Raw genomic sequence first — 19,623 nt, forward strand, 5'->3', positions numbered from 1 at the left:
AAACACAAAACCAACTGTCGGCCCCCATTTGGAGGCAACAAACCACAATCCCCAATCAGCCGCGAAGGTGGAAACAGTTAGTGTTGTGTCGAATGGTTGCATTCCATTCAAATCAGAATCGAACCGCGGAACCAGACAACAAGCAACTGGTGTTATTATCAGAAAATATATATGTAATACCCCTTGCCGCGGACAAGGATGTGTCGAATTTGCTTTTGAATTCGGGAGTCGGGGTCTGAATCTGAATCCGCGTGTTTTTCGCCTTGAATCGTTGTTATACCAGTTACCGCCTTGACCGCCCACCCGGCACCGTTTCCCCCTCCGGTGTCCCACCCAACCAACCCACTGTCCAACCGTCCAACGCGACGCCTACGCGCGCGACAAGTGAAGCGCACAGGTATTTGCGCTTGTATTGTGTACTTTCTGTGCCTGTGTGTGCGTGATTTTCCTTTTGTTTGCGGCCCAATTGTTTGTCGTAATTGAATGCTAGTCGCAGTTGCTAAGAGAATTGCGAAAAACGCAATAGAAAAAAAAACATATTGGAAAAAAGGTACAAAAACCAATACCCACACACACATACATCGATAGAAAGAGCAGAGCAGTGGCAGAAGCAGCATTTTAAGAAGCATATAAAAACCAGTTTTCGAGCAGAAGCAGCAGCGCAGTCGCAGCGGCCAAACTGAGGTGAGTTTTTTCATAAGTGTGTGCGCGTGTGTGTGAGACAATGTCTGAGCCGCCCGCCCACATACCCGAAGCTCCGATCCGCGCCGACCAAGGTGTGCTTTGGGAAGGGGAGGGTGATGCAGCAGAGAGCTCTCTGAGAACGACTCACCTAAAAATACACCTTTCTGTTCTCCGTCGTGGCATGCAAAAAGTATCAAACACCAAACTTCTCTCTGTCCTTGCCCCTGCGACAACTTGCTGAAGCCTTACTCCCAATTGGCGACAGAGAGGAGCAGCAGAACTCGAATCAAAAGCAGTACCTTTGAAAATTTAAATTATTTCCAAACAAAAAGAGAGATAAAACCAAACGAAAAAAGCGAAAAAGTGGAGAGATTGTGAAAATGGCAGTAAACTAAACTAATTTGCACACAGTTTTGCGTTTGACAAACTTTGTCTCTCCAGCTTGCTGTCTCTGTCTCTCTCTCTCTCTGGTCTGTCTCTTTGTTGACAAAAAACTCATTTAGAGAAGCAGCACTAAAACAACAGCAACAAAAATCAGAAAGAACTCGAAACTAGCTTTGGATATCGAAGTTTTAGATACCTTAGAAAAACACGATACTTATTTAAATCGATTAAAAGTAAAAGATATTCATGAAAAATCAAAAGAACTAAACATATTCCTTTTTGTAGACTGATGGATTTTGGTGTTTGTTTATTTATAAATTTGATTTTAAATCTAAGCAAAAATATCTTCAAGCTATCATGCCTGCTTTTTCTATCTATATTCGGTAGACTTCCTAGCTTAATTTTCATTCGTTTCGATCGTGCCGATCATACCCTCTTTCTGCAAAGGGTAGCGTACAACAAACGAATAATTAAAAACACAAAAAAAGGAGCTCCGAAAAAGTTTTTAATTGTCAACTTTAAGCCGATGCCGAAAGACCCGAAAGTCAAGAACAGACACGAGACCGAACCGAAGTAGAGGAGGGGAAGGGGAGGGGGGGAGCGCTGTTAGAAGAGGGAACAATTAGTGGGGGAGGAGAAAAGCGAAGAGAAGAGAGGCGAAGAGAGGCGAAGAGACTCCGATGACAGCAGACGAAGTTCGGTTTTCTTTTTTTTTGGCAGGGCTTCTTCTTTTTTCGCTTCCCACTCCTCCGCTTCTCCTTTGCTTTATGGAGGAGAAAGAATCACTAATTGAAATTTAGTTTTTCCCGCTCTCCCCCCCCCCCCCCCCCCCCCCTTTACTCCTCCTTTTATGGAAATGTAATGTTTAATGTTCTGTGTGGAACATTCGTTGCTTTTTGTTGGTTCTTGGGTTATTTATGCCACAACTACAGCCACGTATTGACAGTCAGGAGAGGGGGGTGGAGAGAAGGGCGGGGGTCTTCCCTGGGAAATTCAATTGAGAAATGGTAATTAGAGTTTTTCTTTGGTTTTCCTTTGCGCTTTCAATGTTACAACTTTTAGATGCAAGTCTTTAGATTAAGTCCATTTATCTCTTGAGTTGTTTTGCCATGTTTTCCCATGAGTTTTCCCCCTACTGCGGAAAGTGTTTAGTTTTCCAAGAAAACTTTAGTTTCATATACGAGTATGTCCTATATTTCTCGCATTCATATCCCAAGGTTTGATCCAATGTCCGTCCCATATAATCCCATTTTGTGCGTAACTTTAATAAAATTCTCTTAAGGGAGGTTTTCTTTAAGCCTTTCAGCTACCTCTTCCTTTCCCATCTCCTGGTAGTGCCATAAATGTATCTTTGTATCTTTAAACCCCTTTATCAACCTCATATTTTCTACTTTTGCCTTGGAAAAATAGGTTTCCATTGATTACAATTTGCTTGCTGCTGTTGCATCTTTTGCTCTTGCACTCGTATTTCATAGTTTGCCTCAATTACGACTCCACTGACTGGTATCCTGCATTCCCTGTTGCCAGCAGCAGGTCCTGCCGCTCCTTTGATGGAAAAAACTTTTGTTTTCGTGCCATTTTTCATATACTTTCGTTGGGTGACGCACAATTTAAAAGTTTCCTTCATGCAACACAAGAGGCGCCACAGCAGCAGAGCAACAAGATAGATAGAGGAGTTGCTGCATGGTCAGGATTGTACATTTCCACATAGCCATCCCCTTGCCCCTGATTTTCCTATTTTTTTTCTATCGCTTCCATGAAAACTTTGTCCTGGAGACCTAAAAATGAGCTCAATTTTCGCTGGGCATTCTGCTCGTGATTCCTCCTCCTTTGCGTCCTCCTTTTCCCCTTCAGACAACACTTTCTCTGGGCCAAATATTTGGCATAGATTTTCCGCAGGAAAAGCGCAGGCAGGGATGGAGGCAGAAGGCAGGATGGAGACCTTCCTAATTTGTATGCAAAAATTCTCAAATAATAATATACATCAGAGATCCATAGAGAAGACAGGACACACATCCCCACACACACACAGACATGTATGGAGCTCCTTTTGGGAATTGTATCTGTGTGTTTTGGAGTGTGTTTCTGTGTGTGTGTGTGTGGCTGTGCGTAGCTAAGGGATGGCTTTCGGTGACAGTTTATAATTTCAATCAGTGTCAGAGTCGTGACAAGTTGTGTATGTTTTATTGCTGTCTGCCACATGCCCCCCCGAAGCCCCCCCGAAGCCCCACACGGAGACACATCAGCAGGAATTTCCCTGGGAAATCCTGCCACCCCTTTGCTGTCTCTTCCTGCCTCTAAAATTGTATGCAAATTCATTTTGTGGCAAGGATCTTCTCTGTGCTTTTCGATGAAATATTTCTTTCTAATTATTTCTCAAGGAAAAGTGCAACAAAAACCTGGAAATTGCAACAAATGTCTCTATATTTATGGGCGAATGAATAAGTTTTGACTTTTTGAACTCAGAGCCAGAGAGACAAAGGGAGGGAGAGCAACCACAACCAGATACAGATACATTCATTCACTCGTACGAGTGGAGTATTTTGTTTAGTTTTGTGGCTTTTTCAGGAGTCGTTTTGGGGAAAGAATAACAAAAACGGTTTGAATCAGGGAGCGATTTTCGGGGAAGTTTCGAATATATGTATTTCATTGGATGTTCCCCAAAAGTAGGCTACAAAGAAAAGATGCCAAGGATTTGAAATGTTTCTTGCATTAAACAGCGTATTTTTTGGAACTCGGAATCGATTTTGAATCTAACAAATTCTATAAAATCAGAACCTTCTTGGTGGACAATTTACTTCGGTTTCGAACACTCAAAAGTACAGTACTTTACAGTGTTCAAAAGTCCGCCAAAAAGTGTTGGAAATATGTAAGTACGATTCCACTGAATCCTCTGTGGATTCTCTGTGCATAAAACCAGTCCTGTCCAGCCTTCAAAGAAGTCTCAAATGGAAATTAAATCCAGATCCTAGGCCTACTTTCAGTTTAATTATTTTCCCTGAATTTCCCAGAGTCTGGAGAGGAAAATCTCAGTCTTAAATCGTTTTCTCTTGATACATTTTCGGCAATTTAATTAATTTAAGCCAGAAAGGCCATTCTGGGTGCTTTCCCTCCTGGAATTCCACTTAAATGTGTTCCTTGCCGTCCACTTTAATTTGTTTCTAAATTGCAACAATTTAATGCCTAATTATCTTTAAATTTGACAGTCCATTGGATCGGGGGCAAGGAAAGAGGAATAGGTCCGGGGCATAGCCATTGGATTGACCTTTCCACCGTGCCACAAAGGCGAAGACTGCCTCCGCCTCCGCCTCGCCATCGCCTTCTCTCCTCTGAAGTCATGTGAGAGACAGGAGAGGCAGCCGGGAAGGAAGGGAGGGACGACAAGACGACTGATAGGTGTAATCCGAGGAGCTTAGACCTTGCTCCAGGCCCTCGAAACATCTTCCTCGAGAAGCCTGCCTCGACTCTCCTTCCGAAGGTGCCACAACTCAACTTCTTATGGCCTCCGTCTCTCCCCAGGAAACGCCGCGTACCTTCCGAGGGCGATTCTCTTGCCTTTAGAGGCAGGGATGGGAGGAGGACAGTCGAATGTTGGCCCAGCAGTAATTCACACAATAAGCCGCAGACAGCAGGCGGAAAAAAGACAAAAATAAGAAGGAAGGAAACAAATGAGAGGTGTTACCCGTTTCGAGTACAATCTACAGACATAGATGCTACCCAGCAATGGAATTTCCTGTTGATACTGCGATAAATCCCAAGGTTTTCCTATTAATTGGCTCTTGAAGTGGCTTTCTTTTACTATTCCTACAAAATCCCCAAACTTGCCCTCATTTTCTATGCATTCCTGTGTTGCATGCTACCCTGTAGATTTTTCCAGGTATACAAATAAATTTCGGGAAAAAAGGAGACGAGAAAGTGGCAGAGCGGAAGGACGAGTGCCGCAAATGAGAAAAGAAAATGTTCCTGAAGCTCGTGGCAGCAGAAGCGGCAGCAGCTTGTGGCACGTTCCATCACACTCAAATACCGGATGGAATGGAACGAAAACGAGACGCAGACGAGTGGCAATGGCAGGCGGCAGACAAACAGACTTGTGGCATGCCTCAAAGGCAGAATGTGGTGCAGACAGAAAAAGAAGAAGATAAAAAGAGACCGAGAGAGAGAGAGATGGAGAGAAGGAGAGACGAAAGAAGTGCCTAAGATGCGAGATGCCTCTACCTCTCTCCATTCGAAACTTTTTGGCCTCATAGTCGGTGGCTCTTTAACATGTAAGCGACAATTACTGGCAATTGTTGCAGCGACTAGATACTCGTTCGTGCAACAGCAGACACACAGGGAAAAATCCACCTCTGTGAGTCATAAATTTGCATCGACGCTTCGACGCCTCCACTTTCGAGGTGGAGGAGGAAAAAGAGGTGCCAGACACAGACAGAGATAGAGATACGAGTAATGTATGCAGTCGTGCCCCCCCTCCCCCCCTCCCCTCCCACACACACTGTATCTCAATTAAAGCCATCGAATCGTTGCCAGCAATCGCTTTAATTGTGATTTTATGCAAATATTTTCCACCCTTAAAGGTAGATTTTTGCGATTCAATTAAGTTGCTGGACTCTGGGGCTGGATTCGATTCATACAATATTCGTGAATGTTTTTCAGCTTTCAGATAAATATGAGAACGGCATGGCCTCATCGCTGCCTCTGCCTCTGCCTCTGCGATGCATCTTCATCTTTGAAAGTTTCGAGTCGCTGCATCTTTCAGTTGGCGGATTGCAGCCAAGAGTCGTATCCTTTCCACATGCACAGGCTGGCTGGCATCGGGAGTTACTTAAGTGATTCGCTGCCACAGAAAATCTGTTGAGATTTCATCTACCGCTTTTGATTTGATTGAAATGCCAGCAAAGGGAGGTTTTAAACGCTTCGTTTAAGCCAGGAATTAAAGAAGAGTCTGTTTAGATATTTCCTTCTTTTTTCTCAAATATTTAACCTTGCAACAGGGGCAGAGGGGCAGCTGTAGCGTCCAACTGCACATTCCATGCCTCTTAATTTCAACAAAAATACCACATGGAATGAAGGTAGGATTTAGGATTAGGTTTTAGGAGATTTAGGAGAGATTTAGGAGGGCTAGGGAGTGGGTTTCTAGGACTAGGTGGATTCTATATATATATAGAGAAAGAGAGCGAGTAAACCACCTGCATATTCGAATCGTTGGAGATTGCAGCAGAAATGGTAGCAGAAATTGTGGCAATTGATTTGCTTTGAGCAAATTCAAAGGACCCGGCCTGCACGCGGTGGCTGCTGCCCTTTTGCTGCCAAGGCATCTGCATCTCTTAGCCACCCACCCCTCTCCCCTCTGCACCTCTGCGCCCCTCCACCTACTGTATACAGCACCTTCTCGTCCTTTTGCAGGCACTGCCTCCTCATTAGCCAAAGGAGGAGGACCGCCCCCACACAAGCCATAAGTTTAATTTGTGGCCAAAATGTGAGGCACACACACACACACGTGAGGAGGGGAGGAGGGGCGACGGGAAGAGGGAGAGGGAGAGAGGACCAACTCCGTGTGGCAAACAAATAGACATGGAAATCATTGAATTACTAATGCGGGAAGCGCAAGGGGGGGGGGGGGGGGGGGGAGAGCTGAAAATGTGTACCAAAATGTTGAAAATGGTGAATGGCAAATGAATTGGAATTGGAATATGAAACCAATTTGCATTCCGATTGCCAATTGTGAGGCCAATTTCCAAAAAGATGTATGAAAGGAGCCATGAATCGGAATCGGAATGGGAATAGGAATCGGTTGTACGTACATGTGTTCTATAACCCAAGGATTTCCTGGGGAGAAATTCCTTTGGCTTTTCATCAATTAGATTTCCTGAGCAAAAAAAACACAGACATTTCTCGATCTTTGGGATTTAATTTTCGTGTTTTGGCTGTCGACTTTTAAGGCATTTCCCCTCACCTTTCCCCTCACCCCCTCCGACTCTTGCCTCTCTTCCTAAGCTTGCCACGCTCCATACTCTCTTTTTTAGCCTCCTGTTTTTCATTTCCCTGCTAATGCTTTTCCGCCCAAAAAGTCATTGAAAAATCGATCTAAGGGTTAGCCTTTTTTCTGGGGGGTTTAAGGGGACGGATATATGCACCTCTGGTCCGTCTGGTTCCTCCCCCCCCCCCCCCCCCCCCCTCTGCCACTTTAAGCCCACTTTCCCACTTTTAGGGGCCACCATATTTGCAGATGTCGGAAGTGGTTTTCAATGAATGGAATGAAAGTCGGAGTGAAACTTGAGTGATTTATTTGCCACCCCCCATCCATGCTCCATAGCATAGCCCCCTACCCCCTACCCCCACCGGCCCCCTGCACCTCTTTTCTAACGAAAAAACTCGCCGAAAATTGGGGGCAGAGATCGTTAAACAATTTTCTGATTTATTTGCGCAACGATCGCGAGGGGGCGGGGCGGGGAGAGGAGAGGAAGGGGGGGTGGGCTGTCATTAGCAAGGGGGCTTTTCGTTGAAAATCTAATGAGTATTTTGAAGGAGTTTTGGGGAGAGATTCTTTTCTTTTTTGTGGCCCAAAACATATTCCCTTGACTTTCGTGGGAAATTGTTTGCCATCTTCTACGGTTCTTTGGGGGAAAAACTAACGAAAGGAAAGCAAAGAGGGAGAGAGAGCCGTGTCCGTGTCCCTACTGTGCTCGCCCCCCCTTTTCAAGGACTCTCGTACCCCAACAGCCTCACATTTTTGATAAGAAAGTCGCTCCAATTGTCTATGCGGCCCCCTCTCTCTCCTCTCTCTGTTTTTCTTGTTTTCTCTCTCTCTCTCTCACTCCCTTGGCATCTCTCCTTCCTCCCCAGATACGAGCATGTGTGTGTTTTGTGTTTAGACGGGGCGAAGCATTGTCTGCCAGATGCTGCCTGGTGCTCTGCCCAAAAAAACGCCAGGACCTCCGGTTATAAGGTTTTTTTTTATGCATTGTTTTCTGTTTTTAGCTGTTGTCTTTCCGGGGGGGAGGGAGGTTAGTTTCCAGGGAAATATGGAATATAGAACGCAATCTTGGTACACTTTTTAGTTGTTTTTTTTTGCAGAAATATTTGGACAACAGAGTTTTGGGCGAAGAATACCCAGCAAACACCTAAATAAAATTGTATTAAATTAAGGCAACGATTCGGTCTTAGGTTTCGGTTCCTTTGTTGAAGAATCGATGAATTTTCTGCTTGATTTTTGGTTCCATCTGTCATTCAATTTGTTCCCTCCTTGTGCTCTCCTTTTGCCCTCTTTTTTCTCTCTCATTTGCCTGCAGGGCATTCCCCATTCGTCTTTTGCATTTTGTTGTTCTTTTGCTTTGTTTTTAACCATTTTTTGGGCTGTTATTACTCTTGTTTTTTTGTGTGTTATTGCCACCGCTGCTCGGGCCATGGCCACTAGCTGCCCTGTCTGCCCCCCTGCTCCCTGCCTCCCAGACGCTGGAGAGAGGCACGGGGAGGAGTAGAGGGGCAGTGCAGTGACGGTGTGTCTTTCGGGAGGGGCCTCCCGACTCTACTTATTTGTATGCGTGAGTGAAGAGTCGGGCGTGTGGGCTTTGCATACCCTAGAAAATCTGTAAAAACCTATAGCTTGTCAGCACTCTACGCCACTGCTCTTGTTTGTCGTCTCTCCCCATCGTTTCCCCCCCTCATATCGATCGGATGTGCTGCCCCTGGGGTGGGTTACACTCTCATTCGTTTACTTCCTCGTTGCCCTCTGATCTCTGGACACTGGGTATCACTGGGTCGACTCTCCGGCATGCGCCTACAGCCACACTGCTCCCATGTGTGTGTTTTTTTTTGTATCTCCTACGTGTGTGTGTGTGTGTGTGTGAGTGCAATGAATTGAGGATTTCGCTCGCTTTTCGTTTCGTTATCACATTTCGCTGCCTCATGCTCTGCCCGCGCCGCAGCTTTCTTGCCTGCACAATCCTGTTGCTCGCTCTCTCTCTCTCTCTCTCTCTCTCCCTCTCTCCTGCGTTCCTTATCTTGTGCTTCTCCTCGCTTGCGCTCCTTCCTTCGCTCTGCGCTCTCTCTCTTTGCATTATGTTTGCCTGATTAGTTTCTGAGTCGCATTTCGGACTCTGAAAGTTCAACGGAGAGACAGCGAGAGACAGAGAGGAGGAAAGGAGATCTTTCCTCTGAGACAGACAGACAGAGAGAGAGAGAGAGAGGCGTGGGATAATGCTTAGTAGCTTCCCTCCCACCAACGCCATCTTCGTGCTTCTCTCTCCAGCTCCCCCTTTGAGGGGAACCTTTGGGGTTCTTAATTGCATATTTTTGACGCCTTCAATTTTCTCCTTCCCTGGCCTGTGATATGTCGATTAAGGGAGAGGAATATTAATGATAGATTGGGGATTATTGGGGGATGAGCATTGCGGGTTAATTCACTGCTGAAACGAGCTTCGAATGGGGTTAAAAGTTTCAGCAAATAAAGGATCATCTTAGGGGTTCCTTTGGGGTATATAATATATATAATACATGATATCCTGCCTTAGGCCTTCCTGCTTGCCTGCAATATTTCGTAAAGGGAGTTCCAGGAAAGTCCGTAAAATATTACAATTAATATGTTTTCCATTAAGTGTCCATTAAATTCTAGCCAATTTCTACCATCCCTTTGCCCCTCTTGTGATTCACCCCCAAACATTATATAAGCCTCCACCTCCTGTAGCTTCGTCTTGGAACTTTTTTGGGATATTTATTCGCTCTTAAGGACACACAAACACACAGGCCGCCGCCCCCTCCTTTCACACCGCCCCTCGTAGATGGAGAAAATTATTGAATTTTTCGCCTAATTTACTGCCGTTTACTTTTTGTTCTTTTACTCATTTCTATATTCATAGGGCGAGTGAGGGAGGCAAACGTTGCGTATACGTAACGTAATTTACAACATATGAATGGTGGGGGTGCAGAGGGAAGGGGGAGAGCGGGACACAAAGCGTGGCATGTTGGCCGTAAATAACTTTACCAAGAAAACTCGTACTGCTCTTGGAGCTCCTTTGCCTTCCTCCTCCCCCTCCTGCTGTCGACTCCGTTGGGGGCAGCGCCTTTACATACATGCATACATGTGTGTGTGTGTGTGTATTTGTATTTTGTTGCAAATTGAATTCTGGCGAAGGCAGGAGGCACAACTTTTTGCCACTTTCTTATGTTTGACGACAACTTTGGCAGATAGATTTGTATCTTGTTTCCCAAAGTGCGCCCCAGGAACATGTATCTTTGGTGGATTTAGAAGGAGTAGCAACAAAGGCGGCAAGTGGAACAAGTTCTGTGGCAAATACGAGTGATTTCGGCTGCTTATTAAGTGCCGCCACACACAAAAATCGTTGCAGAACAAACCAGGAGAGGAGAGAGTTGAGAGGAGCGAGGAGCGAGGAGAAGAGAAGGTTTTCAAGGCCTACGCTGGTCATATGCCACGACACGATGGAGATGGAGATGGAAAATAAAAGAGAACCAGAACCGAAACAGAAACAGAAACTTGTTTAACAGCATTTTTCTCTGTCTGCCGCAGGCCCCATGCCACATGCCCCATGCCACATTCTCCTGCTCCTGCTGCTTCTGCTTCTGCTTCTCATTCTGCCTCCTACTTTTGCTACCAAAAAAGGAGGCGCCGCCCAGCCTAAAGATGGACTACTTTGATGGTCTTTGAAGGCAGCCATTCATCTCTTTTTAAGCGCGTTTTAATCGATGTATCGATTGTTTCTATATCATTTACAAGTAACGTCGAGAAATCGGCTAAGAATCGATGTACACATGAATCGAACTAAAAGAACTATCGATTTTTAATCAATTATTGATTTATTCCGCATTTATACATTGTCGATAATTATTCGATCGATTATTAAAAACGGTTTTGAAAGCCACTTCCACGGATGTGTCCTTATGGATTCCTCACTGGTGTCGTAGATCTCTGCCATTCCTTTCCTCATTCGAGCATACCCCAAGGACCATGTGTACGCCCAAAAATGGAAGAAAAGAATCAGAAAGTGGCGATAACAAGGCTCCTCCATATATGCGAATATTCGCAGAGAATATATGAGAACATGGCATTCGCATCGAGGGTTTATTCTCGTAGAGTCCCCCGAAACCCTACCCCACCCTCCTAGCCCCTTGCCCTTCCTACCCCTCCACTCCTCCTCCGTATATAATCTTTTTTCGGTTTCGGTTTCGATTTCTTCTTTGCTCTTTCCTTTTGTTCCGTCGTCGATGGCGATGTCCCACTGCCAAAAAAAATAGTGCCAGAGGAAAGTGTAGAGAGGAAAGGAAAGGCATATTTCGAAGGGGTAAGGAACAAGGCATAAAAGCGATAGGAAACTGGCAAGGGATATGGCTTAGATTGGTAAAGTATTCTTATGATTTCTCTCCAAATTATTAATGATATCTGTACAAATGAAATACGAATGAAATTGATGAGAAAAGAATCGAAGACAAAAGGTTACTTTAATTCGCACTCTTTTCTTGAATATTGCCACTTGCCATAGAAATATAAACATTTCGATATAATTTTCAGTTTCTATGGACATTCATTGGTTTCTATCTGGATAATCTACACAGACAACAGATTTTGAGGTAAGAACGGCCTAAAAATCCATGTAAACCATGGAAAATGCTGAATAAATTTCTATTAATTAGGGATATACTCATACATATGTATGTATATCCGTATATGCTCGTATATTTATCAACTGCAAACTGCACTGCGGTTCATTCCATCTTTCTGGCATTCCATTCTCTCGACTCTCGACATTCCTCCCTAAAGCAAACATAATCGGCCCTCGGATACTCCTGTCAGCTGTCAACGTTGACGGCCATTTTGTATTTTCATTTCCGCCTTTTTTTTGTGTTGTTGTATTATTTGTTTAATTTGTACACGAGTTTTGGGCTTAAGGGAAAGGGAAAGTGGCAGGGGAAAAGGGAAAAGGGAAAAATCCCAAAAGAGAGGAAAATAAATATAAACATAATTTTTAATTGCACCCAAAAGAGGCGTAAAAAGAACAACAAGAGTGACCCCCCCCCCCCCCCCTCCTCACTCACTCTCTTGCCTCTTTCCCTTCCAACAGGGGAACACTTTCCCACTTTCCCTGAGGAAAATGGGGAACATTTCGAGACATTTGACATTTAAATTTCCAATGCAGTGACCTAATGAGGGGGAGGAGGGGAGGAGGAAGCAGTTTGTTCCCTTTGAAGGCGCTTAAATTTTAAATGGGAAACCGCACAGCTCTCCCCGCCCCCCACTTTTGTGCTTAAAGTGTTGAAAACTTTTCTCAGAGACTGTGCCAAGTGATTTGGGTAAACAATGAAAAGCGATTACTCTTTCCCCCACTCTCTTCTCCGCGCTCTCTATGAGCGCCTCCTCGTTTTGTGGTAATAAAAATTGTAAACTTTGGCAATTAATTTAATTTATGCGGTGTCTTAAATGTTTATAATGTGTGTGTGTGGCATGGTGGGGCCTGTGGGGCACATGGCTCCACTCAAAGCAAATGTTTGCCAAGAGTAGAGTGTCCTCTGGGTGGTGTCCTGCCTTCGATAGTGTGTGTGTGCTACGGGGAAACTTAAGAAATTTCTCAGGTACGGAATGAGTGGAAAATCTAAGGATAGGAGCGACATGTCATGTCACACGTCTCTGCGGTTTAGACCTCTCTCTGGGATCCTGGCATAATAAAGAGGATACTAATTATTTTGTGCAGGACTGCGGGATTCATATCTTTATTTGTGTGTGAAGACACCCACAATAGGGGTTTTATCAGGACTCAAGGAAGCACGAAGGGTCTACCATGTAGAATAAAGATGGAAATTGGGAAATGCAGAAGAAAATTGTACTATTTCCAGACAAATTAGCTCTTCTGTAGAGGATCTTTTACCCTCAATTATCCATAGATCTCTCCACCATAGATCTATTCTTATATCCGCTAACAGCCAGATGGAACTGTCTTCAACCTCGAGCTCGTCCCAACAAGGATGCCCCAAGGAGCCTATTCTTGCCCTTTCTTCCATCTAGAGTTGAATCCTTCTGCTCATTGGGGTCTGTGGATCTCCTGTAGCGTATCTCCACCAACTACTCGCAAACTACACATCAAATCACAGCAAACGGATGGCATTTCCCTGCCTCCCAGGGCCGAGTTCTATCCTCAAATCCTTGGCTCCCTGTTTACAATAGAGAGCGACTTGTAGCCAAGTTTGAGGCTTGTCCATAATTAATGCACTTGCACGATGCATAATTATAATTAGTCGCGCCGCCAGAACAACTTCTGCCTAGCTTCTGCCAAAAGTGGGATTAGGAGATACAAAGGGTGCCGTACAGGAGGGGTGGAGATGGATGGAGGTGCCATGATGCCATCCACAAACAAATACACTGGGAAAAACTTCATATAAAATTCACGAATGGCTCCCTCTCTGCCCCCCCTGCCTTATTGTTACTGCCACGCCCTCAAAACAGATTTAGGCAAATGTTAATTAGACGTTGTGAGGGGGAGGGGGAGGGGATGGTGAGGAGGAAGGTTACGGCCCAGAGGGAAGAGCGGCTTGAAAATTGCCACAAATTTAGTTAACATTTTCATTGAAAATACAAGAGACTCGAAAAATGGATACCTCCCCTCTCTGCCACCCCTCTTCGCTACCCCCCCTCTCTCTCTCTCTCTCTCTCTCTCTCTCTATCTGCTAACTTGATTACTGAATAATTGAGTGCGGGATATAATGAAATTCGTATTCAAAATTCGTCGTCATTCAGTCAACGTCCGTCCGCCTCTCGTCTCATCCGGCTGAATCCAAAATCCAACTAAATGTTTGAGGAGCGAGAGAGAGGGAGAGATGACAAGTGGGTGGTGGAAGAGAGGGGCTCTCCCTCTAGAGGTGTGTGCTGTATTCGTGGGTCTGTGTCTGTATTTGCTTTTGGGTTTTGTGCGTAGCCGACTTGCATACGTAATGACACTCTCTCTCTCTCTCTCTCTCCCTCTGTCCATCCACCTTGTTGCCATGACACAGGCCCCTGCCCCTGCCCCTGTCCCTTACCCTTCCCTCATCATCAGCAAACGCTTTTATAGCCATTCAATACCAGACGCGACGCATATCCTCCGCTTTGGAGCCAAATTCTTGTGGGGGAATAAATGTTGGAGCCATGGAGACATGGATTCAAAGGATATCTTCTTTAGGTACCCAAAGATCTTACCAAAGAATTTTTAGAATGAGATAAAAAGAGAAAATAATGAGAATTTATACGGAAAAGATTCACTTTTAATGAATACTCGTATGATTCTTATACTTTACAGGAGAAGGGATTTCAATATCCTGCAGCTCCTTTCGGTATTTCTGGCCTTCTTTGATCCTTATCCTTATCTACAGCCTTTCTTCTGGACTTGGGAACCATTCTTAGAACTATTTCTGAGAAATGGAACCGGGAATCGGGAACCAGGAATTGAACTGCTCAAAAGTCTCGTCTCTTCTTTCGTACTACTGTTATCCTGTTGCTCCCTTGCCACCCTCCTTCCCTTCCCTTTCTTTCGTTCTCTCTCTCTCTCTCGCTCCTTATCCTTATCTACAGCCTTTCTTATGGACTTTGGAACCCTTCTTAGAACTATTTCTGAGAAATGGAACCGGGAACCAGGAATTGAACTGTTCTTTCGTACTATTGTTATCCTGTTGATCCCTTGCCACCCTCCTTCCCTGCCCTTCCCTTTCCTTCTCTCTCTCTCTCTCGCTCGTTCCCTTTCCTCTTTTTTTTTGGCGCTGCTGTCGTTGTAACTGGCGTGTCATTTCGCTTTGAGGTTCATATAAATTGTTTGGGGATTTAGTCGCACGATTTTCGTGTCCTGCCGCTTCCTGAAGCCAGAACCCCCCGAAGTAATTTCCCCCCCTTACCGCCCCTCCCTATTCCCGGACATAGCGACACCGGGGGGGGAAACTACGGCTCTGTCTCTGTCTCTGTCTCCGGCTCATTATTGTCATCGTCGGTCGACGACAGTTCTCGTTTCAGTTCTGTGCTTAATGACATCATTTTGTATGAAAAATTGTAGTTGCATACAAAAGAGACAGAGAGAAGGGAGGGGGGTGACTGGGAGAGAGGGAGAGAAAGTAACATAGGGAATGCCAGTCGACGCCAGAATGAATGCCGGCTTCGTAATCCTTGCCAAAAATTATAAAGTTGAGGTAATGATTAATGTCTGGGACCTGCTTCCCCCCCCCCCCCCCCCCCCCCCTTCTTCCTCTTTCTCTCTGCCAGTGTGTTCCCATCACGCATGGATATCCATCGTCTCCATGTAATAATCCTTCTCATGAAATATTTGTGTGACAGAAATGAGACATAACTTTTCCTGAAAATTATATTAAAAGAGGAGAAAAGAAAAGCCAGAGAGGGAAGGAAGGGGGTAGAAAATGAAAATGGAAAGAGAGGCACAACAGAGCAAGAGATAGAGATAGAGAGAGAGAGAGAGAGAGAAAGAAGATAACTTGTAATTCACTTTCATTTTTGTCTGTCTCCAAATTTTTCATCCAAATCCGAAGTCACGTTCCTCCAAAAAAAGGAAGCCAAAAGGTGAATAGTGAATGGAAAAATTGGGAGGAGAGAGAGAAAGAGAGTGAGAACGCTTTAAGCAGTAAAAACATTAAAATTCTTTGAAGCAGAAATATGAACCGCTATCAAATAAATACATATCCAAAAGAACCTTCAAAGAACCCTTGAAATATTTGTTGAAATCGAAAGCAGCGCTTTTGAAAAAACTCTATTGAGCAGCCAATTAATGTAATCACCCATGAAAATGCCAGGAAAGGAGGTTATTCGATGGAATTTCCCGAGCTCTTGGACTTCTTTTCCATAAAATGCACTCGCATTTTCCCTTTCCCTTTTCCCAGCCAAGACTTCACCTTGGCGGTAACCTCACCTCAGCCACATTTCATTCCATTTCCCATTTTGCCCCATTTCATAATTCATTCAAGAAAAAGTTTTGCATATTTTTTGTACAGCGCCAACTAATTTCAAGAGGTGAGGCACCTGCGATGATGAAATAAATAAACTTGTCAACATTTTCTTCAGCTGAAGGGAACCCCCACCTCTGCTCCACGTCCCCACCAGCTGATTTTCCTACCTTCTCTCTTTGCTCTTTCTCCTTCTGCTTCTCCTTCTCCTGCTGTCACGCTGTGCCTTGTCGGCTGTCAGAGGAGTTTTCCCCGCAATGGAAATAATATATAAGCTGAATGTTTAAATAAGCTTCAAGTCGCATACAGAGAAAGGAATGGATATGGGAGGAAAAGCCACATCAGGAGACGGCATTTTCCCACCCCCCACGGGTCTCCTTTGCACTGCTTGCCCTTCCTTCCTCCTCCAATTGGTGCTAAAAATTGTCAAAATTCCATTAGGAAAACCCGCCTGAGAGGGAACTGTTTTCTCCACATTTTCTCTATATTTTAAAGCTTTAAATTGGGGATAATCCCCATAAATTTATGCCGATATCTATCTGTATTTTTGTTTACAAACACTAGCTTTAAATGTCATCCTGTCATCCTGCATGAACTGCGGAATGTGGCAAGACTCCAAATCGGTGTTTAATCGATTGTTTAAGCTTTTGTTTCACCCTTTGTTTAAGGGGCTACGTTATATGGATATGAATCCATATATCGTTAAGAGAATTCATCGTTTGCCGCACAGGATAACCCTCTAGTCGAGTTCTATTTTACATTTATTAAACTAATTTTTATTTGTTTTATTATGTTGCCGCCTGTTGATTAGCGCTTCACGTATGTGGTCCCCCCCCCCCAGTCCTTCCCCCGGAGGGCGGGACTTTATTTGCATTCCATTTATTATATGTTTGAAATGCAATTCTATGAACTCTTCGCTCAATGGCGCTGCGCACACCACACCAAGCACAAAGCACACAAAAAACACTCGTAATGAAATTAAATATACAACATCCACACAATGGAAAAAACGAAAAAAACCCTCGAGCGAATGCAAATGAAATGGGTCTAAACTGTGAGTGCCGAAGGTTGAGATGCACTTAAAAGGGGTTAATATTACTATGGTAGGTCTATCCGTACCGATATTTGGGAGTTCTTTGTGAAAATTTGAGGAGTTACAAAAATTCTACCTATTGAAGGTAGTCAAGGTCTTTCCTATGTTTATATTTGATTATCTTTGTTTCAGAGAAACCACAGCCTGAAATACCCTTCGAAAAGAGTACCAAAAAACACTGCAAAAAAAGGCAGAAAAGGGTTTAGAAATGAGAGGGGGGGGGGGGGGGGGGGGGGGGGGGGGGGGAGAGAGGAATGCTGCCGCAGAGGCGTAGTTTTAAATTACGATTTCCGTAAAGCCGCAGAAAAGTGGGGTGTCTCGGACTCGCTTTATTTTTTTTGTAGAGATTCGGATTGGATGGGTTTGTTATGTGTTGATTTTCATGGCTTTTAACTTTAAATGCTATTGAGGTGGGCGGGGGGTCGGTGGTCGTTGTGGCAGAGACTGCCAGGGGAATGAAGAGGGGTGGGGGGGGGAGGCGCTGGCACAACCGCTGCGGTCAGCTAAATGGCCACCGAAAAAAAAAGAGAAGGCAGAAACGAGAGAATGAAATGAGAGATTGAGTGCTCGATGGAGAGCGAGAAATAAAATTATATTGCAAGTGCACAAAATAAAAAACACAAAAATTGAATTTTATGCAGAAATTATACCATATTCAGTAGAGGATTAAAGAGGGGATGCATATTTCACGTTTTAAATTCGAATGTAGATCGAGATCCATTCAGAAATACCTGAAAATGAAAGCCCGAACGTATGACGGGACATTTGATGGGAGATTTCGATTTGGAGGAGGATTTTTTGATTTATTTTTTTAGTTAATTAAACGTAGGATACACATTTGTTCGGGGGGGCTTGTGGGGATTGCAGGGCTAGGCAGAGGAGCTTAATGAATGATGAAAGCCCAGAATGTGAAGTGCATTTTGATTGGAAGTGACTTCTATTGGGAGGGGGAGGGGGAGTGGAAGATGATGTCACAGACGTCATATGTTATACAGAATGGATAAACATAACAGGCTGGTTAACGATTAAATTAACTGGAATTAACGACAGGAAATAACGATTTTCAAATAATTCTTTAATCGATTCTTTAGTGTATACTTTGCTTAATCTTTTTATGGGTTTCTTTAATGATGTTTGTTTTTTTCTAATCCCAAAAATGATAATAGAAAATAGATTCGAATTAGTGGAAGTTCTATAAAGATTTCGAAATATTTTCCCTCTAGAGGTGTACGATACAACAATACTTTCAGGCAACAACCTAACCTCTCCATCCCCACCTTTTTACACCCACTCCCTCGTTTCTCTTCTTACTCTACCTACTCCCACACTCATTCGTCCCACGGCACCATCCCCAGTGTAGCCTCTTTCCATTCGGCACTCTCCTGCCTCTGCCATTCCACCATACTCCCATTTTATATCTAAATTTATCAGCCATATCATTAGATTTGTCAACGCAGAATCCAAAATCAAAAGTTTTTCCTCTCTGAATCCACTTGATCTCTTTAAACCGCTACCTCTCTCTCTCTCTCTCTCTCTCTCTCTTTGTGTGGGTGTTTTGTATGTTCAACTAACCTCAAAATCGAATCAGCATCAGCGCCAGCAACATCCCCGAGACGAAGGAGAAACAACAATAGCAACATAATGACCCCAAAAGTATTTCTATTTATAGCAACCACAAAGCATAGCTAACCGTAAATTATGTTCTTTGGGCTTTCCCCACTCTGCCCACTCTTGTGTTCCCTTTTTCCTTTTCCCATATTCCCCATCTTCTGTCCCTCTTCTGCTTCCCCAACTCCAACCTCTGGTCCCCCTCCCTTTTGTACTTCTCCCTTCTGTGCTTTTATCTGGGTGACGGTGACAGGGGCCCTATCATACGCCCACTTAAATGGTTAGGGACCAGGGTTAAAAGAAGGTACGGCAGTCCAAGAGGAGCGGCCTTCCTTCAGCTTAGTGAGTGCGTATACTTATTGCTGCCATACCTTTCATACAATTTACCTTGCTCTAAACGATAAGAACCGGTTATGCTGCTGCTGCTGTTTTTGTTGTTGTTGCCGTAAAGCAATTTCTTGCATCGGGCATCTCTTTATTTCTTTTCTATTCTTCGCGAGCATCGCTATCGCTGCAGCTCCTGATGCGTCGTCGTCGTCGTCTTCGTCGTCTCGCATCTGGCATCTCCCTCTGGCCCACACGTATGTCACCAAATGTCATTGACACGATTTGCTTTATGCGCTCTCTGTCGTTCCTCTCTACATAAAGCAACAGAACCAGCAGCAGCAGCAGCAGCAGCAACAGCAGCAGTAGTAGCAGCAGCGCTGCAACTGCGACGCAGTTTACTTTGTGTATGCACCTCTGTATGGGTGTGTGTCTGTGTGAGTGTGGGACCACCTCAGCTTTTTTTCCACTGTCTCTGTCTGTGTCTCTGCCTCTGCTCTGTCTGTGACTTTGTGTTTGTCTTGTGTTTGGTTATTTCTACCTCTGCTGCCGGACCGCCCGCCCACTTCTCCTGCATTCACTAGCCGCACAGATGAGCACGAACGAAAGAG

General features: G+C 44.4%; 1 protein-coding gene across 1 annotated transcript in view; it reads left to right on the forward strand.

Annotated features, from left to right (window-relative positions):
• The first annotated feature begins 638 nt into the window (after positions 1–638).
• Positions 639–19,623, forward strand: part of LOC4802799 (trophoblast glycoprotein) — a 44,128-nt gene continuing 25,143 nt past the window's right edge. The window contains exons 1-2 of the mRNA XM_033385938.1: positions 639–684; positions 11,591–11,649. The gene's annotated coding sequence lies outside the window, so the exon portion shown is untranslated. The remainder of the gene's footprint in view (positions 685–11,590; positions 11,650–19,623) is intronic.

Source organism: Drosophila pseudoobscura, chromosome 2 (assembly GCF_009870125.1).
Source record: "Drosophila pseudoobscura strain MV-25-SWS-2005 chromosome 2, UCI_Dpse_MV25, whole genome shotgun sequence".
NCBI lineage: Eukaryota > Metazoa > Arthropoda > Insecta > Diptera > Drosophilidae > Drosophila > Drosophila pseudoobscura.